Below are 27,138 nucleotides of genomic sequence, written 5' to 3'. Positions count from 1 at the left end.
TTTGGGAATTGTTTTGATTTATCGGATTTATCTAATTAAGGTATATTACTAGAGTATTTTTTATAATAGATATTACGTATGTAGAAGTATGTTTAAATTTGGTACAATTTTGTAAATATGCATTTAGTACCTCTATATGCTCAATTTATCTATAGCCTTTATGTGTATTACGACCAAGGACAATCAGATATCATTCAGCTGACTGTACCGCCTGTGCCAAATACGTTGCGCGTATATGACAGTTGACCCGTGCATATTGATAGTGTATTCCAGAAGTGGTGTGATGACGTTGTCACCAGTCAACAAGTAAAGTGAAAGGTTCATTATTAAGATAAAACACTCTAAACAAATATTCATGATTGTCAAAAATACATATATAGAAAATAATATTGATATTAAAACAAGCAACTAAGCAACTGACCATCAAGCTTTAGTTGGTCTAATAAAGTTATGCCATAAATGCCTTAATGTAATGAATGCACACATTAGAAAAATGTAAAATCGGTCCAAGCTACGAATGTGTTTCTTGTTCGCAACTTTGGTTTACAACATCTTTAACATTGTTCAAAACTTTGTGTCATACGAAAGATGTATTTACAGAGGTATGCCTGTGCAGTAGTTGTTGAACTGTTATAAATTTAAATATAACATTGATAACAATTGATAAAAGTTAAGACACTAGTTAATCAATTACAATTTAAGAGTTGAAGTCCCCAATAATAATCGACTCAACCAAGAAACAAACTGGTTTAGAGAAAATATTCTTCGCATCAAGAATGCCATTTTTGGTTATAAGGACTTCCATTCGTGACCAACAATACATCTTGAGGGGAAGAACATTTATTGTAACAATCTGCAGAGAACATCTTCTGCAACTATGATTGCTCCTATGTGCCTTATGATAAAATACTATAAAAAATATCATGTTTAATAATGTAAGGCTTGAGCAATAAGCTAAATACTTAGTATAGTCATATATTAACAATCAATGTAGTATAACGTTAAACCTGAAACGGCTTTTTCAAAACCTATTAGACCAACCTCTTTATCTATACCTAAATATATACTCTTTATCTAGTTATATATATTTCTCGCCAGGGGATGACTCAGACAGTGAACAGGATGGTTCCTCTTAATGTTGACGATGAAGCTACACTACAAACCATTGAAGCGAAATTGTTAGTTCCTAGAGAGAGCAAGAAACCGTCGCGTCGTCTCTTTTTGAAGACCTCGCTGAATAATTGCAGTTCTTAAAGATTTATGTTGGTTATTTAATTGAAAACCAGAATGCATGTCATATCAAAACAATTAAATGAAAATTATGCGTTCACATCGACGATGTACTACCTTTACTAAGCTTAACATGTCTTCAAGCTTTAATATGTCATCGTAAAACCAAATTCAACAGAAATAATGTATTGGTATAATACATGTTGATGAAAGTTTTATTTAGAATTTCGAGAAGCACAAGAGTAACTTCAAAGTTTTTGTACAGATCTAAGACCGCCTGTATGTTGGGAAGAAAGTAAAGAAAGAGGAAATTACAACAATGCGTGAAAATCGTCCTGGGGCAAAAGTTTTGGAATATGAAATAGCTGAGTATAGTTGTTATTAAGTAAATGACAAATTTTTTCACACTCATAGTGTTATTATGTATTTTATTATTTATTATTCTGTATTAATGTTATTATTTAAAATCTAATTGATTTGTATGGTTTTACTGTTGTGTTTTTACTGTGTTATCTATAAAACCCATAACACTATGAAGACGTTTTCGACGCCTCAGATATGGTTCCTCCAGAAATAGAAATCATACTGTTTTTAACCTTGACGCTAGGGTTAAGTTGGTAGAGAGGTTTAATATAAACCGAGCTTAGTGTAGCGTATATAGTGCCTGTATACTCAGGCCACGGTTGTCTTTGGCAAGGTCTAAATACTAGCCAGTCTTTTGCTCTATTTTGCCAATAACTATGAAGGTTTTCCAAAATAGGATCTTTTTTAACTTTAGCAGTAATATTCTCCTATTTATTACAGTTTTGGAACAGCCATCTGTCCACAATTAACGAAATTTCGCTTCGACGATTTGTCATAATTATTTATATTTTTTTTAAGTTCCAAGTCTCTTAAAGGTCTTTTTAACATTCACTTGAACAAGATTTGTATTTTCTATTCTATTTTTGGTAATTATAGGTCTTTTATTATAATACAATTAAAAAATTTAGCTAAATATCAAGAAATGGTTATTCTTCAAATAATTTTTACTTCATTCCCATTTCTTTAACTGAACTAATGAGCGGTTGTTGTATAAGTTGTAGAAACAATCAACACTGTCTTCAAGTTGCAAAAACAACTCGAAGAATTGAAGCCGTAATAATTTACAGCGAAACACCCTGCCCGGAGCTGAAATGAAAATATGATTGAAATTAAGCTCTTAAAAGAGTGTCTGCAAGTAATATTTCTCAGAAAACATTCTCTTATAGTATTTCAATACATTTTAACCGAACCTATATGAAATTATTTAGAAATATGTTCACAAAGAACTCTAATTAGTTGTATTATGCCATTATTTTGATGAATATGTGTATATAATCAACAAATTGTAGCTCAAATTTGACTGATCGCTCCAAAAAACTCCCTAGCGGTTGGTTTAATTATAGCCCTTGAATTAGGTAATCAAATTACTAGATTTAATAATGTTGTATATACTGTTAAATTGATGTCGATTAAATGCGGATTTTGTGAATTTGTTCATGTGCTAAAGCCAGAAAGTTACCATAAACCATATTGCATGATTTTAATCAGCTTGTCCGTTCAATTGTACATTTATAAACTTTATCAATTAATTAACAATAGAGTGTTTGATCCATACCAAATAGTCCCTTAAAGGGAGGAAATTCTTCTTGGTGTTGCCTCGCTTGACACCTAGAAGCATCAGTACACCCTTATGAAACACAAAAACTTTTTCATTACCATATCGTTACTATCACGTATACAGTAATAAATTGAGAAGTAATTAATTGGTTCATTAGATAAATGAATGCATTTTGGTCATGCAGATATTTTTACTTTTTCCCACTTTGAAATTATATTACGAGTACACATTGATTTTATATGAGATGCTTTATAGTTTAATATACTAGTAACCTATTAGATACATATATATTCTATGTATGGAATACGTATAACCAAGTCGTATTATTTGGCAAAATGTTCCTTGATTTTGGTAGAAAACTTGCTTTCCTAGAATAGTTCGTCTATCGGCCAGATTGGAATAGAAATAGGGGATAATACATTTAAAATCTTTCTCTATCGTGTTAAATTAATTACGAATTTACTTATTTTTTATCAGATTTCAGTAAATAAGGTTCATTCTAAATAGTCCCCCAGATGTCATTTGATTTTAATAGATCTCAAGAGAACTGATTTATTTACTGTTCAAATTCGCCCATCATGGCAGATTTTCTGAGTTCCGACACGAATTACAAAAGGGAAGCCTTTTTGATTCCTGGAACAGTAATCTAATAACTCAGTAATCTAATAACTCAGTAATCTAATAACTCAGTAATCTAATAACTCAGTAATCTAATAACTCAGTAATCTAATAACTCAGTAATCTAATACGTGAGTGTAACTCACTCACGTATACAAATTCTAAGGTACTTCTAGAAGTGCTGGAAACGCGAAATTTGGTACGTAGTTGGCTTTTGCCGTGAAACCACTGGGAAAAGTCTGAAAACAGGATTTTTTAATTTTTAAACCCCTCAAAATAAGTCGAAAACACGTTAAAATTGACCAATTGATAGGGAAAGAGATGGTAGTAAGGGATAGTGCACCGAGCTCTGTACGGTACTCAACAGAGCAAAATAGGCAGGCTATGAAAAGTAAAAGCTTTATATTACTTCGCCTGTCTTTGATTCTTTTCATTTCTTGGTTGTTATTCTGTTACGTTGATAACTATTGCGATTCTACCTTGAACGGTGTAGTCGCAGTAGGTCCGTGTCAGCAACAGCAGATTGGCAAATAGGGACGTAGTTAACATCGCCTTGGTTTAAATTGTCTCACATTTTTACTGGTTTCAGATTGAATCTCTTCTTAGTTGACAGTTAACCTCCTGGTCTCCGTATTCTTATACGATTTTTCTTTTCCTTTCCGATTTCTATTTTCAATTTTTACAAAAACTACAGTTTTTGTATTACTAGTTAAAGTTTATTTTAGAGCAGCGATTCTGTGCGGTACGTAACAAAGCAATATATGCAGGCTCTGGTTAGGAAAATCTTTATATTATTTCATCTGTTTTTGATTCTTTTCATTTATTCGTTGTTATTCTATGGTAACTTTTGTGGTCGCTCTTTTATTTTACCTAGAACGGTTTAACCGCAATAGGTCGGTATTAGCAGCAGTAGATTTGCAGATAGGGACAGTGAACATCGCCTTTGTTAAATTGTCTCACATTCTTACTGGTTTCAGATTGAATCTCTTCTTAGTTGACAGTTAACCTCCTGGTCTCCCTATTCCTATACGATTTTCGGAACATTTCCTTTGTATACATGTTCTCACATCTTAACTGGTTTTAGATAAAATCTCTATTTTTTACTTGACAAGTTAACCTCCTGGTCTACCTATTTATATACGATTTTTCCATTTCTTTTCTCGCTTTTTACAAACACTACTGTTCCTCTTTTTTTTTAATTACAATTTAAAGTTTATTTTAGAACAGTAACTTCTGTACGGTACGTAACAAAGCAAGATAGGCCTGCTCTGGAAAAGAAAAGCTTTATATTATTTACCTGTTTTTGATTTGTTTGATTTATTGGTGGTTATTCTATGCTAAGTTGATACATTTTTTTCACTTTCTTATTAATATCAGATTGAGTCTCTTTGTACTTGATGGTTATCCTCTTGGTCTACCTATTAAAATACGATATTTGCTCTCGTTTCCGTTTCGTATCTCGCCTTTTACAAACACTACAGTTCCTCTTAATTTTTTGTATTACAGTTTATTTAACATAACAATGTCTTTCTCTTGTGTTGAGAAGGGCTCCTTCCATCAGGGAGACAGTTATTTCCTACGAGTAAAACGCTCAGTGCACTGCGAATTCTGCTTGTGCCCTTGTATGGAAGGCCCTTGGTTTTGAGTTTTCTTCAACGGCCATCGATACGATTCTCATCTCTGTTTACTGTATTGACAGAAAATTAAGGGATTTGATTCGTGTCTAAAAGAACCGTAAGGGAGAAAATCGGTACTTGAGCACTGATGAATTTCCAGGCGAATTCTCCGTCCAGCGCCAAACCGTAGCCGTTGAAGAAAATGCATTTGTGCACGATGTTATAAATCCAGTGACAGAGGAGTATATAAGCGAAAGTATTATCTCTCTGTCCAATGTTTTAGAATCTCTGATGGCCGTGGAATTTCAATACATTGGATTTTTGTTCACTGGACAAATAGTGACAGTTGCTTTTCGGCGCTCTCAGGAACAACTGTACCTATTTGATCCACATCCAGTAAACGAAAATCGAACGCATGATTTTTCAAATGATATCAACAACCTGGCACGGCCCTTTCAGTGTGATACTTTTCCTGCTTTGGCCTCGTTGTTGTCCAACGCTGCTCTTGACGGGTCTATAAGACAGTACTCGGCTCACATTTAGATCATCAACATTCAGTGAAAATATACAAATCCTCACAATGCACGATACCGCTAGCAATTCCGCAACAAAACTTAAAGCTTTTGGAAGATCCAAGAAAATAAAATCTGGACGCCCAATAATACTGAAAACTACTAGAGAAGAGCAAGTGAGAGATGCGAAAAAAGGATACTCTCAGCAAAATCCTGAAACTAGTGATGTGCCGAGTCGAATACTCTTTCAACTCGAGTAACTCGTATTCGAATACTTTACCTACTCGAGTCGTGACTCGAGTCAGCCGACTCGGATTCGCTATTTCACATCCTCGGGTACGGACCTCCAGCCGACTCGTATTCACTATAATTAATTGTATTCAGTATTCACCCGACTCCTGCAATTCGTTGACCTGCACTGTTGAATGCGAGTAAAACAGAACTGATTCGCGATATTACTTGATTTTATATTCCATTTTTTAGAACCATTTATCTGAGTTAACACTGTATTATCCATAACGTGGGAGTTTGTAAAAAATAAAAAATACTTCTAGTTCACACTTGTATTTAATTCCTATAAAATACAATACTATATTAAAACTAACTATTTTAATTTTTATGTAATTTTGGTGTAATATTTGGTATTGCATGTAAATTTAAAATATATATATACACACACATCTTATTATGTCTTTTCCCTATGAATGGTATATGAATAATTAAACACATAAGATTACAATAGTGTAAATATATTTAAGTATTACTATACATGTATTATACTATACGAGTATGTTGCACAACAATTTCAATTGAATATATACATCGTAAAAAAACATATATCTAAGAAATAAACAGTATTCTTTTTTATATTTGTAATAATGAATTGGATGAATAATTATAATATATATATATATATATAAATATATAAATATATATATATAATAATATTATATATATAAATATATATATATATTATATAATATTATATTATATATATATATTATATTATATATTTATATATAATATATTATATATATATATATATATATTATATATATATATTATTATATATATATATATATATATATATAATATAATATTATAATAATATAAATATAATATAATAATAATATAATACAAATGTAATATAATAATAATATAATATGATAAAAATATAATATAATAATAATACAATATAATAATTATTTGTCACAGGTTAGTCTGTATTATACACTACACAGTTTAAACAGAATAGGTACATCCTACATTGAATTTGGTACTGTAGGCTTGCTCCAGCTGTTTAAGAATAAAATACTGTCCAATTTTTTAGGCAGTAGTCTGTTTCCTGCGTTCATTGGCAACCATCCCAGCCTTAGAAAACAAACGTTCAGAAGGAACAGAAGTTACAGGAATACACAAATACATTTGGGCTAGTTTATAAAGTGAAGGGAAAATGTGCTTCCTCTCTTCCCAAAACTGGAGTGGATTCGCTTTTCTGTCTAAATACGGTAGTTCAATATACTGATTTATCAATATTGTTGCTGAAGAAGTTGGCGTTTGAAAGGGGGTCAATTCAGCTACCTTTTTTTCAAAAGTTTCCCCACAGATTGTCCTCTTCTGATTGCCTTGGCTCAGGTTGTGGTGGTAGGCTTTGTGTGTGAGGTTGTCTTGATTCGGGTTGGAGTTTGGTCAGTTCTTCAATTACCCACTTCTGAGCGTTTTGGGCATTGGATTCAACACCAAAGGCCTTTTTCTTAAAACGAGGATCCAGGAACGTTGCTTTGGCTGATGTCCTGTTATTTTCATAAACATTCAGTCTTTTGTCAATGACTTCAATTAGTGATGATTTAGATGTTTACCTGCATCTGTTTTGGGGGTTCTTTTTTATTAGTACACTTTTGAAGTCCTCTTACTAATGGTATAACACACTGGATAGTGTAGGGTAAGCTTCTCCGCACAAAAATGTTGACATTTTTTTTTCTATAGGCTGGAGTAAAGCAATGCATTCGTACAATTATATCCCACTCAGAAGCATTTAGAGATGGTACAGGTGACTGTATAAGTGGCAGAGTAGCTGAAAGAGGAATTTTAACTTTGACCAACCGTTCCAACATAAATAAAGTTGCATTCCACCGAGTTGGGACATCTTGCTTCAATTTAAGCGTTTCTAGACCCATTTTATTTTGAATATCTATCAATTTATAGGAAGATTTAGCACTAATGGTTGAAATGAGTCACAATTGAACGACATTTTGCTGATAATTTTGATCAATTCATCATGTTTTAAAATGATCATTTTCATCATTGCCCTTCGATATGCAATCCTTAACGGCAAGATTTAATGTGTGCGCAACACAGTAGTGATTACGCAAATGTAAAATTTCTCTGACTGCCTTTTTAACATTGCTGGCATTATCAGTAACAACAGCGACAATTTTATGATGTACTTGCCACTCTTCTGCAATGTTTCTTATAGCGTTAGCTATGTTATCAGATGTATGATCCAAGGTAACTCAGAGGTAGATAACACGTTAGAATTTAACTTGGCATCAAGGATGAAATGAACATGTTAAAGACATGTAACTTCTATTACTATCTGACGTCCAGATATCTGTTTGTCAATGCAATATTTTCAACTGTTGCTAGTTTTGTTTAAGGGCTTCTGAGCATACCTTATACCGTTCATCATCGAGTAATTTGGTCGATAACAGTTTTCTGCTTGGAAGAGTGTAGTCCGGGTTAAGTTTCTTTAGTGTAGTTTTTGAAACCAACATTCTCTACTATCTGTAAGGGCTGATAATCTAAAACTATCATGTCTAACAAAGCGTCATCAACAGATTTTTGATTTATTTTGGTACGTGCTACTAGTCTCATTTGTTTATGGCGTTTGCGTGGAGGTTTCTGAATCAAAATTATCACAAGATATGTTGGTATCTTGTGTTTGTTGTTCCACTAGTAGAAGCATCATTACTTAACGGAATCAACCAAGTGGACCTGCTGGAAGATTCGTGCTTGACTTCCTTGAAATTCCAGGAGATGGCTGTCTATCAGAGGTGTCCAAATACTGAACTGGATGTTTATTCTTTAGATGTGTTACTAAGTTAGATGTGTTTCCGAAATGTTTATAGGAAGATGAACACAACTTACATTGCACTCGATTATCTGTAGTTTTCTTGTAAAAACTCCCATACCACAGATTTTTTTGTTGTACCGAGGCATAGTTAGATAGAATGAAAATTAATAATGGCTACAGATCACTTTCAAAACATCACTTAGGGTTATGAACAAAATGACTTATTCTGTCTGACAAGAGATGGATCGCGCTAAAAGTTCGGAGCGAGTCGGACGAGTTCGTAGCGAGTCGTAAGAGGTTCGTAACGAGTCGGACGAGTTCGTAACGAGTCGGAAGCGAGCCGGACGAGTTCGTACGTACCGAGTCGTCCAATCTCGGGTTCCCTTTGGTTTGGGTGGGATAGTGATTAGTGAATAGAATACGAAATGCGAGTTGACTCTACTCGAAATAGAACGGAATTGTCACTCGAGTCGACTCGAGTGGAGTCTGACTCGAGTTGACCGAGTAGAACTATTCGACTCGTCACATCACTACCTGAAACCAATCGTGACGCTCTTCGTCGTTATACCGAAAAACATCCTGAGGTTAATAGAGCTGCTGTTCGATGCTATGAAGATCTTCATTTCGGCGCAGGTCAGGATAGGGTTCAGGTATTTCGTCTGATGAAACCAAAGGTCAGGGAATTTCGACATTTACCTAACTCACTTGCTCGAAATATTGTTTCACAAGTGGTGCGGTAAGTTGCTATGCGATATAAATGCATACAAATTGAAAAAAACCTGCCTTTTTGAAGATTATATACTTGTATGTCCACACTGCGAAGCACGTCTGTTCGAGGAAGAAAGGATAGGAAAAAGTGGTGTTGTGGTGAAGGTGCGTAAAACGGTAACACATTTACCCCTCTCAGTGTACCATTTTACTCAGATCGACATTTCCTCAACAGAGCGCGCAACTACAACGACCTATTTTCTTTTTGCGCCCTCGAAATTTCTGGTGGGTACTGGCACCCTAGTGGACTTTCTTTCCTCAAGGTGGAAGGAAGAATGTACCATCAAGGTGTACAGTTTGGACGCCCCCGGCCAACGGTTTGCTACTAAGGTGGAAGACGTCCAATTTGTTAACCGGTGCCGCCTATACATTGACGACGGCGAAGAGCGCAGGAACATTACTATGGGTAGATCACTTGATATTGGAACTATTGACGCCATTGCCAATTACTTGGATTCGATCAAACATTTCATCGGGGATTTTTGCCTAAAATTTACCTTACGGGCTTGATAGCGGCTAAACGGTTGGTCGTAGATTAAAACACTTATAAAAAAAAATCTAATAAGTTTTAGTAAATGACGTGTTCTACAAAAAAACCCTAAAAACTTTTTGGCCTATCCTAAATGGTCTGGCCGAAGAACCTGTTTAAATGGAAATATTTTATAATTCTTACGTGAGAATTTTGTTTCTGGTGGCGGTAGCAGCCGAACCATTGGTCATAACTTAAATCCTAAATGTTCAACAACTAGACAATCTAGAGATTAAAACAAAGGTTAGGTAGCTTTTTGTCGTGTATCCCTACGTGAGCCCTAAAATTGCTCTTAATGGAAAATCTTGGTCGTAATTAACAATTTCAGGAGTTGTAAATATGATGCAACTATAATTTGTGCAATCCGTTCTAATTCCGGATTGAACTTGTGTCACTACGTTAACGAGTGAGTGCATCCCCACATCGTCAATGGCTGAGCGTTAGCGAAGCGTCAATAATAGATAGGGACAGAGTACTTTTAATTAATTTAATGAAATAGTGATTCATTGTCAACACTCTGGTAATGAATGATAATTTCCTAAGTAATATAAAGTCATATCCGAATTTTTAAGCACTCACTTTGGGAGCCTGGGGGCGTAATTTTTACGTAAAATGTTAGACTCCGGGCTCCATAGCGGCCAAACCGTTGATCGTAGCCCAAAAATAGATGTAGTGCTGGAATTAGTAAATCACGTGATCTACAAAAGACTTCAGTTACTTTTTGCCCTATCGTCAATGGTTTCGCTGCAAAACTCGTTTATATTCAAATATTTTGTAATTTTTACATGAGATTTCTGGGGGCGCTAGTGGTCGAACCATTGGTTGTAACTAAAAAATTAAATATTTTATAACTAGACAATCTACAAAAAAGGTCTAGCACTTATTCCGTATATACTTGCATAAGCCCGATAAACGCTCTCAATGGTAAAATGTATGTCGTGAATTGGGTATTTTAGGTGGTTTTAAGATCTATGCGACCACAATTTGTAGAAATTGTTCCAGTTTGGGATTATCTTGTCGATATATTTCCCCCAGAAAAAACCACGTATTCTGATAACCCCCGATAACACTAACCTCCCTCCCGGGAATTACTCCTGAGTAAATGAAAGCCTCTGATCAACTTAATAATCAGATAAAGACCAAAAATGTGTGCAATTCATCCCGGTTCCAGATTGAGTTTGTATTATTATGTAAACGAATGACTAGTATACGTTTACTAGCCCACATCGCGAATTGGCTGAGCGTAAGTGAATCGTCAAAAGTAGATAGGGACAGAGTGAATTTTAATTATGTCCCAAACCCCACAGACACAACACCCTCTACAAGAGGCCCTCGTGTGTCATTAACCCCTGTAAACATTTACCCCCCACCCCGAAATTTCCTGGTAAGACCAAATAATGTGAGTAAATTAAAACCCCTGATGTCTTAACCCCCGGTAACATTACCCCCCCCCCATAGGTAATTTCTTGGGATGAATAGTTAAACTCCTGAGCAAATTATACTTCCTTAACATTTTAAAATTCTAACTTAGAGTTTGTTTTTATTATTATTACACTAAACAATTCACTATAGCTGACCAGTGCAAACTTTTCTTCCATTCTGTGTATTGGCTAAACCGAAACTTGGAAGCTAAAATCCGAGGTCATAATCGAAAGATAAAATTAATTTTCCGACAAGAAAGGTCCAGTCACTTTTTCTCGTATCTCTAATGGTTAAGCTACAAAACGCCCTCAAAGTCCAAAGTTTGGTTGAATCCGGAATGAATCAATAAAATAAGTCTACTTTAAACTTTCAGATCCCTAATCTAATGCTCGGACTTATTAGGGGCCTGGGCGAGCCAAAGGCGAGTCACTTGCATATAAAACTATATAATGAAGAGTAGTAGTTCTTTGCATTTGCTCCTAATAACTAAAATTCTTTGTATTCCTTATAGTTTACACTGAAGCTGGTTAATGTAGTTTTAGCAATACATCAGTTGAATTATTGAGGGGAATATTAAGATGTAAAGTCATTAGAAGGATTAATGTATAATAATTGTTTTAGTTTTTATGATTAATAAATTCACGCAACATTTCTTTATGAACTATAAATAATACACGTAGTTCTGTAGCTATTTTAATACGTGTGTTTAAAATTATAACAAAGTTCCCGGCTTAATGTTAAACTAAAAGTTTTAATATCACTAAACAAGACAGCTTAGTCGAAATCTGGAGAGTTGGAGTAAGAGTGTTATGGTCGAGTAAAATTTCGCCTTGATAAACAGGATCAGGAGCTCTTTCCTCTAACGAGAAAATCCGCACTTATCTTTTGGAATGAGCTGCAAGGTTTAACCGGCACGTCTCATTTTAGAAAAGTTTGATCAACTGCGGATGCTTTAAATTCCATTACACAAACCAACATTATTTAAGCTTTATATAATAATGTTACTTTATTCTAAAACGTTTAATGGACATATGAAAATAAGAATATTGAAAAAATACTGTTCAGTATAGTACTTTCCTACCAAATATAAGGGATCTTAAAATAATTGCTATCAGATTTTAAAAAATCAAAAGCTGGAGATTTACAACTTTAATATCCTTTTGAATAAAAAGATTAATGTTATGTTCTATTAGGACCAGAAGATGAGAACAACAAGTATACACATAATCCTAAAAGGACATTTAAGCTGATGCTTAAGTGACAAGATATTTAGAATGGGTTAGGATTTTATTAATAATTAAAATTACTGCCTGTTTACTTCTGTTGGTCAGTTTACATCTTAATATTTTGTTTAAAAAGAACTCATTTGACACAGGTTCCCTGATTTTATGAACTAGTAAAGAACAAACAGGCCCACCATTTACGTAGCGGTTTCATTATTCGTGGTATAAAATGTTTTTTAACTTTGTTGAAATGAATTTGTGTGAAGGACAGAAAGAGGTAGCCTACAATGAATAATAAGGGAGCTGTAAGTCAAAGTTTTGGTAATATTCGAACCTGTGTCAAATAAGTTCAGTTTAAACAAAATATTAAGATGTAAACTGACCAACGGAAGTAAACAGGCAGTAATTTTAATTATTAATGAAATCTTAACCCATTTTCAATATTCTGTCACTTAAGCATCAGCTTAAATGTCCTTTTAGGATTATGTGTATATGTTTTGTTCTCATCTTCTGGTTGTAACAGAACATAACATTAATCTTTTTATTCAACAGAATATTAATGTTGTAAATCTCCAGCTTTTGATTTTAAAAATCTGATAACAATTATTTAAAGATTCCTTATGTTTGGTAGAAAAGTAATATACTAAACAGTATTTTTTTCAATACTCTTATTTTTTTATGTCCATTAAACTCTTAGAATAATGTAACAATATTATATAAAGCTTAAATAATGTTGGTTTGTGTAATGGAACTTAAAGCTTCCTCAGTTGATCAACCTTTTCTAAAATGAGACGTCCCGGTTAATGCTTGCAGCCCATTCCACGAGATAAGTATGGATTTTCTAGTTAGAGGAAAGAGCTCCTGATCCTGTTTATCAAGGCGAGATTTACTCGGCCATAACACTCTTACTCCAACTTGCCAAATATTATATACTATACTATTATAAGTTATCTTGTTTAATGATAGTAAAACATTAAGTTAAACATTAAATCGGTAACTTTAAAACAACTGTAAGAACCCACGTATTATTAAACTGTTAACCTCCTTGCAATGATTAATAATAAAACCTTACACCTAATTATTTCCCTCGAAATTTCAACCGATTTTAATTGTTAAAACTATTTTAATCAGGTCATAAGTGTAAAGAATAAAAAATATGTGTAGTTATTAAGTGGAATTACGAAAGAATTAAAAATACGTTATCCTTCTCCCTCCTAACCATCGCTTTCCTGTCCCGTTATTTTATTTAACCCGTCGCGATGCTGAAAAAAGTTCCGATTTTGATTTTTTTGTTTAGTATCTCACTTTCGCCTGTGCTGGTATGACGTGTGATTCTGAGTTTGACTATTCGTGCTCGTAACTTACATTCTGTGCAGTGACCACGCCTGGATTGGACAAAAAGCTGTGGTATAAATTGTTAGTTTTAACCTAGATTATAGTTATTTGTTAGGTCGGTTATTACCTGAGGAACATCTCAGATTGCTGATCTCGAAACGTCGTGTTTAGGTAATTTTAAGTGCAAGATCATCATTTAATATTTGTATTTTACACCGTAAAGAGTTGAAGTGATAAGAACAAAGTAACATGTAAATGTTAATACATTAAAGTTTATAGCAATACACTAAATCGTATTACTTCTCAAATGGTTGTGTGCATCTATTAGAAACATTTATTATGCTAAAAGTGTGGGTATTAACATTTATGTTATCTATTGCAATTAAGTAAACATTGTAAAATGTATATTGGAGTATTAGTTTTGACCTTTAAAAAGTATGGACAAACGATAAACGCTGTATAACATGCTACATTAACACAAGTTAATAATATTCTAATCTCATCGTTTAATTATTAAATCATGTAAACTTCTAGGTTTTCTGTGTGATTCCATTTTTGTGGTGAATTTTGTGTTGCTAAGTAGAACGGTTAATATGCTTGAAATAAACGTTTAGTACCAGTGGCAGCAAGAAGTTAGGAGACTGCAGTACCCACAAGCATTCTGTGGTCCGTAGCGAGACACATATTACAAGTCTTAATACAAATGGCACTTTATGTAACCACTTGGACTTTATTCGTTACAGTTTATTATTTTTAATGTACCTTTAATAATATTAAATAAACTAATAATTTGTTTGAATGCATAATACGTAATATCTATCATTTCCAACGATGTGTTGAGATATATTTATTGTACTCAACGTTGAAATAAAGACTCGTATCAGAGATGCCAATATTGTGGTTTTAATGTCGAAAAGGAGGCGAGAGTCGTCTAAATATCACGAAAAACTCTTTTACCAACATGTTCAAAGTTTTTAATTTAGTATGAAAAATAAAGCCACTCTCACGTAGTATTTCTCTATGTTACCAGACACACTATGACTTCGAAAATAGATTGTAGTGACTACAAATACAATACATTGAGCAAACCGTTTGTGACGGGCTTCTTTTTCTAAAGAAGTTTGTTTTATTTGGTTAGACCATAAGTTTGACAGGAAAGGTTAGGTGGTCCAGGGATTGTAGTACAAGCAAATGAATTCAAAACAACCAGAAGAACGTACAACCACGGGAGATTAATTGAACCTATTGGATGTTAGATGTAATAGAAATTGTACCTAAAGAGGATACCGATACAGACTCGAAATATGTTCTGACAACATTAAAGAGGTGGGAACTCTAATGGCTTTGATATTTACACATGTTAAATCAGAAAGTGCAATAGTGAGATGTATTACCACTATTAATTGTCTCTACTCAAAACCGAAGTTTTATTGTGGTCAAGCAATTTTGTGCCATTCAGGTGTTATGAGGATGTTTCATGTTGTACAGGAATTAAAACTTTACAGATGAACACATCTTTCACTCTTAATGGAGTGAAATCTATGTTTTTGTCTTGTAACGTCTCTGCAGAAGTTTATTTTCTTTATTTGGATTTCCTGCATAAATTATTTCATCCAGTAAAATATATTTACATTTAATGAGTTAAAGACCATTTTGCACAATTTGGGATTTGTTACAAGCCTTACTACACCATACAATCCAACAGGAAATGGTCAGTGCGAACGTTACAATGTGATCATATGGAACACAATCCATCTTCATCAGAACTCGAGGAATAGAAACTGAGAACTGGGTGTTTGTGCTGTATGATGATTTACGTAGCATAAGATTACTTTTCGGGTTGTGCAAAACTATCAATGTTATTCCTCCATTCCAAAAAGTCATCTAATGGTATTTCGCTTTCTGCTTAACTACTTACCCTGGACTTGTACTACTTAAGAAGCAAACTCGAATAATGAAATGTAACCTATTTGTATAGGAGATAAATCTTATTCAAACGAACATATTAAACTTCCAGTAAGCCGTGAAACCACTGATTCTACTAGACCATTGACTTCTGCAGGTGAGCCTCGGGAAGACTGACAAGTGGCCTACACTCGTTAGTCGGTTTTTATTATCAAACTATTCGATATATTATCCAACTTCAATATTAAATAATAATCGTACTCAACAAGAATTATAGTACGTTAACTAGAATAATACATAAAAGTTTTAATAAAATAAAAATAATGTTTAAACGTAACAAATCATTGATATCAATCTACATATTAGAGAAACTGTACAATACACATCACTTTCTCGGGTGGAAGTTATCAACCACTTTTACGAAATTGAGTAAAGTATTCTCCCCAGGCAGGAGCACTTCTCTGACAAATAACTATTCATAAATATTGTCTACTAGAAATTACGTGGTTATTTGCGCCGATTGGATCAATGATATTTCGGGAATGATTTACACAATAAGTTTAAAAATCGTTAACGCAATACACAGAAGACTGAGGTGTTAATCATCAATGCAGCATTTCTTATGCGCCACATCCCAAACCAACGGAAAGAACAAATCAAGTAATAAAAACAATGATATCTGAGTACAGCACCACCAATCATGGTCCACTTTTAATAGATTTTTGCAAAAGCCTCTGTTTATTGTTCATAGCAGAACTTTTCAACCAATGGCAGTGGTGCATGGTTAGAATGAGACTGAGTTTATATAGCCCATATTCCTTCAGCCAGTTACTTAAAAATATATCTTGTGATCTGGTAGTCGAACTTGCACATGTGAGTTCCATTAAACATTCCAAAATTTACGTGTGGACACGGGAATAACCTTCGCGGTCGATATCCCAACCATAACCCTACAAAATGTTAAAGAACTCGAGAAAATTGTAAAAACACTATTGCATAATCTGCTTATTGCTAAAGTTACTTACAAGACTGTGAATTAAACCCATGATTATTTGAAGTAAATAGTGACAAAAGCCTTATTAACATAATATGTTTTTCAATTTATTTTGTTGTGGAGAGACAGATATATTTATATTGCATTGTAGGAATTGTTGAAATGTATTTCAGTATTAATGGAAATCAACACACGCACAAACAACAATGTGACAAATTGACCAAGACACATATCATGTACAGGAGTGGCAGCCTGAGAGGTCACTATAATTGTCAGACCAGACAATAAATTGGTCACACTCCGGAGCGGTGTACATTTGATTGTCACTGTTAATATTCCCTTTGTTTCAAACAAGATATGATTTTTTTTATAAATTTATTTGTGTAATAGTTTCTGCTATTATTATAATTATCCATACTGGGGGTTTTAAAGGTTAATTAATACTATATACCGTATTAATATTAATATTGTTTTTACATACATTTTTAAGCACTCCCTACGTATATATGATGATTTATTACATTATTGTTATTTATTACCCTATTGCTGTTTTCCTTAGCAAGGCGATTTCTTACCACAGGAGAGTTCATTTCAGGCTGGCTTATACTTTGCAGTTCAACAATGGGGTACACAGGGTACAGAAATACCCGCTATGTCGCTTTCATCTAGATAACCGAAGTACAAGGTTGAATCCATAGGTATTGTCTATCGTGGAGGAGGACTGTTCGATTGTGTAGAGTTCCCTTGGTGACAAGAGGTGCTGATAGCCTAAACATATGGCGTACCCGTCCAACCTGCTTTGACTGGAGGATACTATATCAGAACTATATAGTGTTTGCAATTCATGACTGCAGTTTGAGCCCAGGTTGTTAGGTCAAAGTGCAGGAGATTAGGACCGGCCGGATTTCCGGTCTATTAGTTACCTCCCTAACCAAAACTAACTTAAATATAGATTTTAAACATAACAAGGAAAAGGATACTATGTAAAATGTCTCTGAATAATCCGAGACGGAAACGCCAGGTGCTGGACTAGGTCCATCCCTCTGTGCTTGTGAGTGTAGGGGTGCGTGCGTGCAAAGAAACTGTAAGGTAACAAGTCGTTCAAATCGTTATTACCTCCCAATTTGTACAACTCCTGCAAAAATAATCGGTTATCATCGTGTTTCATGTAAATAGAACTAGAATCTTCAAATACGGCGGTTTTGTTTATTTACATAGCCTTTAAGATCAAAATGAGCTGAGTCAGAAATAGTGATTTTACTCATCGAATTGTTCTCATCCTGATTATTCTCCAACATCCAGTTAAGAAACTCAGTCTATGTCCTCCCAGTTTTACTTCTTGATTCAATTGGATCGTGTATGGATACAAATCCAGATCTTTGGTCAAGTTGCGCTTCGTAGTACCTAATGTTGAAGGTAATGAACAACAACGAATAGTTGACGGATTATCTCGATCAATGTGCTTATTGTTACTGATCGGCCACTCCGACAGCGTTCTGGTCTTTTAACATCTAACACTTAACCCGTTATATTACATTTATATATGTGTTTAGTCACAGCACGTCATATATAGTAATGGTTACCAAAACTATTCCTCAGTGCTCGAACTTTGTAAGTAAAATTCTCCTACTTTTTAAAAACGTTTTAACAATAAAAACAAATTCTTCAATCGAATAACGCTCCATAACAGATTTCATTTAACAATCCCCCATTACAAAGCATCAGCTATTTACCTTGCATAAAAGAATAGTGCTGCTAGCTTAAAATTGTAACCTCTATGTGAGGCACCCCGTGCCAGGTCCTTCAGTCCCAGTATCTAACAGGCAATACTGTAGCCTTTACTTCTTCCAAGGTTAATTTATAGAACTCGTCGTCCTTCCTTTTTGCATCTTGACAGAATCCGGCCCTTACTGTCAATTTTACCCATCCTGAATATCGTATCACTCCAAAAATAAAGGCAAAGATCGTTTTAGGACTAATTGTAATGCGGGGTTTCCTCATTTTCTTGTATTCAATCAAAAGCAGATGGTAATTTTGTCTGTTTTCCGATATTTAGTAATAAAACAGGTTTTTTCAAAACATTACTAATAACTTATAATAATTTGTATAATTCTATTTTAAAGATTTTAGTTTTTAAGAACGCTTTTTATCTTATGTATCTCAAATATTCTCAATTTAGCTTTATTCAAACTGCTATAGATAGTAAGATGGAAGCTTGTCAAAATAAGCCTATTTTCTCTGTTTAAGGCCAGTTCATTTAAGGGGAGCATGTACCTTTTTCGGGTCCCATGTTTATTTAAATGGGAGTACACTGCAACATGTCGGTACCATTATCTCCTAAACTATTAGACATATTGACTTTAAACTTTAGGGTTTTGTTTCTACATTAACAGCTTTATATTTTCATGCCTTTTTTTAAATATCTCAATAAACAAAAATTTATCGTGGTAGCAATTTAACAAAATTTTTTTTTTTTAATTATGTAAATACAATATTTTTTAAAATTATAAAAACATAATATATATTGATAAAAAAAAAGCATGAATCTACTCACCAACTAGTCTGCAATAAGTGTGTAAAATTTGAAGTCTGTAAGTCTAATAATTGTTTCACAAACGTGTTCCGAAATGTCACAAAACGGTACTTTCGGTAAAACAGCTGTAAAGTTTTAGTTACACTTCAAAACACATAATCACTTTAAAATCCACCTGGACAGTAATCATCTTCTTCATTTTTACTCTTTTTTCCTATCCTTCTTTTTATCATCTTCTTTTTATTTTCTTCTTGGACTTCTTTGTCAGCTTTTTTAACCCTATTGGAATCGATTTGTTGAAGGCCTTCAACCATAAAGCGTCCTGGTTGGATGCATAATCGTTCCAAAACATTCACTTTGGCCATTGCTCCTTCATTAAAACTAAGAACTGCATCACACAAACCCCTAATTTTAATGTCTGAATGCCAACAAATGTGGTCTTGGGTAGCCTATTCCATATTACGCTATTGATGCTTTCATTAGGGTTCTGTGTTTTAACCGTGCAGACACCTCTTTAGTAGGGCTGGGGCTGATAAATCCTTATAGATTGGTTTTTATTTCTTCCATAATAGATTCAGGCAATGAGTTTGTATGTTTGAAATCAACACACAAACATATTAGCTTATTATTTGCCTCAGCTTGTCTGTATTTGCACCAAGACTCAATCCCAGGCGGGCATAGTTCGTGCTGAGGTTTTGCGTCAGTCGATAATTTGTGATAGAACGTAGCCCATATTGCTCTCTTCATTTTTTCAACATCTTCCAAATTATTCCTTATTGCCATCCCATAAAAACGTTGTAAGTGATCTATCTCTACATCAGTCAACCTACCTTGTCCTCCAAGTCCTTTACCATCCTTCAATTTGATTCCTTTTTTATCCCTCTTCAATCGCCGCAGTCTTGTTCCTAGTCGCTTCTGAATATGGCCTACACATTCAAGTTTTTCTAACAAAACATCATCACCATAGGAATTGTTTGCCACAACATGAGTAAAACCCCTTAGAGTCCCCATCTCCAAGGTATTTTGTGTATCGCACATATGAGTTTAGCCTCAGAGCGGCGACAAAGAGTCAGAGCTCCCGCCACCTCCATTCCACCACTTGTACCTGAAAAATTTGCCAAACAAGTACCAGAAATTTTTGTGCTGTTTTCAATAGGGTTTTGTCATGGCTTAGAGGTTTTCTGACACATTTATTACAATATTTTGCTGAAACACTCAAAGTCCATAACCTTTCCTGTATCGAAGGATGTTGCTGTCATTACGCCGTTCACAGAGGTGAAGCCTCGCTTCTGCCAGGTACCGTCAAAAGCGGCTGCTATATCACGACAATCATCATTTAGGCTACGAACTTCATCAGCTGCCTGTCTAAGTGAACATTCACTTACCTCTGTTACAGCAGTTAAAGCAGTTTTTTATTATATTTTTCAATTCGGCTGTTTGGTGGAGCGATATTCATCACAGCAGAAAATACCCTACCAGAATCTAGGCCTTTGCCGATTGAACGTAGAGCATAAACATATCTTAGATTCAACTCATACATATTTCTAACACATTTGGAGCTTATTACTGAGTCAGTATGTTTACATACATTGCAACCAAATATTTACACGATGTACTATTCCACACTTGAAGTCTTCATCTAGGCTTATGTCAATGCAGTCGGAACTACTACAATATTTACATGCAGTGAAAGATTTTATTAGGCCAGAAATCTGTTGTAAATCTATTATAATATTTACATTGTTTATGTCATAATCACTAAATTTAGGCAACTTTGAATCATTAATCTTCTTAGAACTAGATGATTGTTTAGGCCTAGGGCCTATTAGATTCACTTGTACCTGGAGAAGCACTTAGTCCTAGTTCACTTGAATTTTTACGAAATTGGTTACCTCTGTAAGACGTTTATTGAACCTTTTCACTCTAGGCATGGCTAATACACAATAATATCACTTATTTATATAATAAATACACACTAAGAGTCCAAAGTTTTGATCACTGGCACCACACACAAATAGAATTACACTGACAAACACTGTTAGTAAACATAAACAATAACAATAATATCAATAGTGTAGGTTAGGTAAGTTACAGATGACTTACATCCTTCAAATGCATCTAAAGCAAGCAGTGCTAACCAACCTAAAGGGGAAAAACTTAAATAATCATACAATTGGAGCAAGTAATATGTATATAATACATTCTGACACTAACAATCCATAGCGCGCCATGTTGTCAGCTGAAAAAAGCGTGCCATACATTTCTTAAAACAACATTTTACACATATTTCTAAACCTCTCAGATATAGAGTGTTATATATTTTTGAAAAGGGCATAAAACATAGTATTTTTTATGATATGTTTCAAAAAATCGATATTTTTGGTGCCAAAAAGGTACATGCTCCCCTTAAAGGTTAATTCAGTCAGGCTTAGTAGTTTTGTGGTTTTGAAGCTTGTCAAAATAAGCCTATTTTCTCTGTTTAAGGCCAGTTCATTTAAAGGTTAATTCAGTCAGGCTTAGTAGTTTTGTGGTTTTAAACTAACAAAAAGTTAAATCCATAGAAACAAACTTACACGTTATTTTTTATCAAGATGATTTAGATAATTCCTAGTTCCGAACTTTATTATTACATCGAAAAATACATCGTTACCAAGTTAGTTTATTAATTTTTAATGGAAGTTTTGTTTTTGTATTATCCCAGTTGTTTGCTAACGAGATGGAGTAAGCGTGTTATGGCCGAGTAAAATCCTTGCTTGATAAACAGGATCAGGAGCTTTTCCTCTAACGAAAAAAATCCACATTTATCTTCTGGAATGGGCTGCAAGCATTAACTCGGTCACCTCCTTCTAAAAACTTCAGTTTTGTATAAGATAAAAATATGTGATTATATTAATATGAAATTGAATAACGTAAAACTTTTAAATTAAATTGCACACATTGATTAACTTTTAGTGATGTTGTGATTTTAAGGACGCTTATTAGTGATTTAAGGCAGATTTCTAACAATGAAATGGCATCACTTACAAACCAATAATAGTATCTGCTCTTTTTGTTTGTGATTGAATAAACATCGGATAAAGGTTAATGATTTAGTTAAAATTAAATTAAGTAACACTCACGTATAAACTAAATTAACTGAATTAAATTAGTACCTGAAATTTAGTAACTGAAATACTTGTTGAAACACATAATTTCATTAATTTTGGAAACAGGATATCCGTTACTTCAATAATTAATACATGGTTTAACGTGAATATTGTAATTTTTGAAAATTTAAAATTTAAGTTTATTATAATAATAAACATAATATTAATAACTGAAGATATTAAGAATCTAGAACTTTAACTGCATAATTTGTACCTAAATATCGTGTTATAGTCAGTGCGTAACTAAATACAACTTAAAGAACACATATCCGATCCAGATAAAATATTGAGTTGTCTTATTGCGGCCAAAATGGGATAAAGTATAACATGAACGGTTTCCCATCAGAGTTAAGAGGTTTAGCTGAACCAATCCATCCACTTGATGTGCAATATCAGCCCAATACCCTCACTACAAGGCTGGCGACATAGATGTATTATCTTGTACTTATAATACTGGAACGGACAGCGTTGTGACTTTTGTAACTTTGATACTGTAAAACTTTTGTGCTATTTTGTTTTATTTACAAGGTTAGTGTAATATCAATAATATATTAAAATATGCATTAATGTGGTACTAAAAGATATATTGCTGTTACTTGCATTCTTATAAAGTACGAAAAAATTATACCTTGCACTTTTTATTTCATTGAATTACTCATGATGCATCTATATTTTTTTTCATAAAATACTATTTTCTAGTTTTAGTATATCAAAATTAAATATTATATTTTAAGATTGTAATTAAAAAATAATTAATGAAAAATAAAATGACACAAACTACCCTGTATTAAAAAACCTAAACAAGAAATCTCGTAGAGAATATTCTCACTACCAGAGTTCTGGTTGAGGATTTGAGAGTTCGTTCCGGTTTCCAAGTTTTAAATTGAAAAAGAAAATTGAAATTCTTATTTGTGACCTAGAATTTTGTAAATGTGTTTTTAGTATTTTTTGAAATAATGAGTTACCTGTTGTGAATATCTAACCAAGTAGCGCTTTAAACGATCGTTTTGGATTTTATTTTAAAGCGTCACTTAGAAGTATATAAAAAAACAAACAGATTTTAAACACAACAAAAATTTGGAAATTAATAAATGCTATTATGTTTACTATTTTGTTGCAAATTTTGAATTTATAACCATCTGAAATTGAAAATTGCAATATTTCCTCAGCTTCTTGTAAAAGGGTATTAAATGTCCTTTATTAATAGTGTGTGTAATTTTTTTATTGTTTTTGGCGAATTAGTGTCACGTTTTTAAGTATATTTTATTGTTCACAAGTTCTCGTCAGTATTTATCAGTTCTTCGTACAAAGCTTATTTATTTTGGCAATCTTTTATTAATTTTCCTGTTACCTTAATTGTTACCAAAATCAGTTGTCTTTTTATTTTACTATTATAAAAAAATTTCTCTACATTAAAATGAATTATGTACTCTACATACCATATTAATTTTTATGTATTCAAAGCTTAATGTGATTTTATTTTATATAATTCAAGGACTTTTCACGTATATTTAATTAACGTGCTGCAATGCAACCATTCTGTTTTGTAACATTTTTGGAATAAATAAATAAAAAAGTGTTTGTATAACAAATAATTCATTCTTAGTTGAGAAATGAAGTAGAATGTTGCAGTACATATTTATTATATTCTTTAAATCTAATTTTGTGAAATTTGGAAACGTAAGGTACGTAAAAAACTTAGGCTCTAGGTTTACTTTGTGAAATAAAAAGGGAATTGCCAAATTGAGTACTTTTTAGATTTTGATTTTGTTCATGAAATAAAACAATTCCTCGTGGAAGAATGAGGTAACAAATATGGATAGACAATATCACCTTGTCAGATGTCTTGGAACTACGAGGTATTGTGTGGCTTGATGTGCAATCAAGATTGTATTAAGTCATAATCACGTTACCAAACCAGTAGCTCTGGACCAAGCGTCACGACTGCCGGCCAATTGGCGACCTCGGTAAGTAACTTGTGTTTGCTTCTCCAGGGAAGCTGTTCAATGGCTAGTTCCGTGAATTACATGCAATTGTAAGACTTGCATTTATACAATACTATTATATTTAACACTATCTAAGACTATTCTCTCTCTATATATATATATATATATAATTCCTACAGGACTGGAAGTTGTTATATGACATTATTTTACATATTAATTCTGTTTCAATATCTTTTTAAATATTACGGAGAATAAAAATTAAACCGTTTTATACCTTTTTTTAATATCTTGATAAATGATAATGTGGACGTGTTATGTAAATTTACTTATTGCTATACTATTGGTTGTTTTCATAATATGGAACGTTTTTATAAACGGTGATCTATTAATTAGTATAAACATTTTTCCTAACTGACAGAACTTGCTTTGATGTTCGAAAGTAGGACTGAAATCTTTTTTGTTGATAAAACAAAATCTAAGGTAGAAAAGTTATGCTTTCTAATGGTCTAGAGTTTAAAAATAAGTGAAGAAAGGACTATATAAAACTGTATATTTTGTTTTCATTTAAAAAAAACTAAACTTTTATGTTTTTCCTAAAATATTATTTTTATTTTAAGCATGAACAGATTAAATTTGTATTAAAAATGAATAAAATATATGTATTTCTGAGCAACGTGCAGTTAACCGAAATTGGAATACATATCTATAAAGGGATTCTTTTATACATTGCAAGACAACAGTTTTATAAAAGATAAAGCTTTTACATTTTTTTATAGTACATCAATTATCTAAAACATTCAGTTTAATTTGACAAATGGAGCAATTCATTGGGAGAAACTTGGATTTCCAACTTACCATTGCAATAATAATAGTGGGCCTACAATTAATAATAAAGGAGTTGAACTAGTTTGATAGTTTAAAATTGACCTTCTCACTCTGTTGAGACCGAAAACCTCTACTTCATCAACCCCCATGCTCCCTGAATATACCCAAGTTCATGCCAAGTTTCAGCACTACTTGGATCCACATCAGTGTTGTAGGATACTCTCCGTCGCAAGTTTGTGGCTAGTCCTGTGGTCGGTCCTCGAGGTATAATAAAACTCTTTACAAGGTATGGAATATAGATGCAACTTCACTGGTAGCTGTTAAACTAGCCAAGCAGCCTCTTGCCAGCCGACCATGTTCAAATAATAATCATGTGATTTAACATCAGTGCCACGTTTATAAAAGATTTCTAAAGAAATCATCACTTTTGATACGAACAACACACTGTTAGGTCAGGAACTATCCAATCTATGATGGGGGAAGCAATGTCATTTAACCAATAATACATAATGAAAATACTAAAATTTTCCTTACTCCCTCCTCCCCTAACCACCTGCAAACAATCTCAAACTACTGTAGTTTTGGTTACAAAGTCTGTTATAAATTACTGAGGCAATCTTTGTTGATTATTTTTTACCATCTCCTTTGTCTTTCTGGTTCTTATGCAAATAATGAAGTTGAAAAATAAAGCTAGCGAGAATAGTAGCCCAACCGATCTGGCAATTTTGGCAATATTACGGGTTTTCTAGCAGTAAATCCCTAAAGTAAGTTCGTAATTTTTCTCGTTCTGTAAACGTTGAATAATCGCTCTTTTTGTGTATTTGGAGTTTAACTTCATTTCTCTTACAATAATAATTTCAATGCATGATCAAACACATTATGAATTTCAGAGAATAAATATAAGAGAAGATTTTAAAACATTGTAATAGTATCGTTTCATTTAAAATAAGTATTCTATGAATAAGCTATTAAAAAGTATATTTCTATCAGATTTTACGTAAAATTAGACAAACTATAATTATTTGTTGCGTCTCTAACCTTGTAAAAATATTTTTTTTTACGTTCCAATTGTAATACTCAATAACAGATTACAATTCTTTGTAATAAGTTTAAAATCTTGAAATAGACAGATAAACATGTCTTATATTTTTACAAAAAGAATTTTATGTCTTAATATTGTTTTGATAACACAGCTAAGTAACACATAATGGCAGTCTTCCGACATCAAGAATATTTTAATACAAAAATAACAAGCACAATACTTCTTGTTGAGATCTTAACTAAGGATCTGAATGTCTGAAGAAAGGAAATTTACAGAGAATATTTAATGTGAATATTTTGTTTCCGTTCCCTAGATATCAAGGACCCAGGAAGTATGGTTACGATTATTTTTATCATTATGTAAGAACATACACGGAGTTTATACGATTGCATTAGTTGCCTCTGACATGCATTTTATCATTCGGAAAATATTGACTTTTAGGGACCAGTTGTTTGCCAGGAAATTATAGAATTTTAAATACATTCAAAAGACTGTAAAATAATTAAAGTAAAATGCAACTTTAATTTTGCCATTAATGTTTAGAAATATGTATGTAATAATAATTAAGGCTTCTCGATATAATCATTTTCAATACATAGCGCACGAAGAACGTGTTTAAATCAAAATATGAATTTCCGAAATATATTTTTATTTAGTTTTGAAATATATATTTGTTATTTTCTCAGAGGAGACTGGTCCATATTTTTTTACTTTTGTATCTTTGCGAATATCCACATTTTGGATAAATAATCGATTTTATCAAATTAACTTATTAACTT

The sequence above is a fragment of the Homalodisca vitripennis genome, chromosome 3 (assembly GCF_021130785.1).
Source record: "Homalodisca vitripennis isolate AUS2020 chromosome 3, UT_GWSS_2.1, whole genome shotgun sequence".
Taxonomy (NCBI): Eukaryota; Metazoa; Arthropoda; class Insecta; order Hemiptera; family Cicadellidae; genus Homalodisca; species Homalodisca vitripennis.
Note: the sequence above shows the minus strand (reverse complement) of the source record.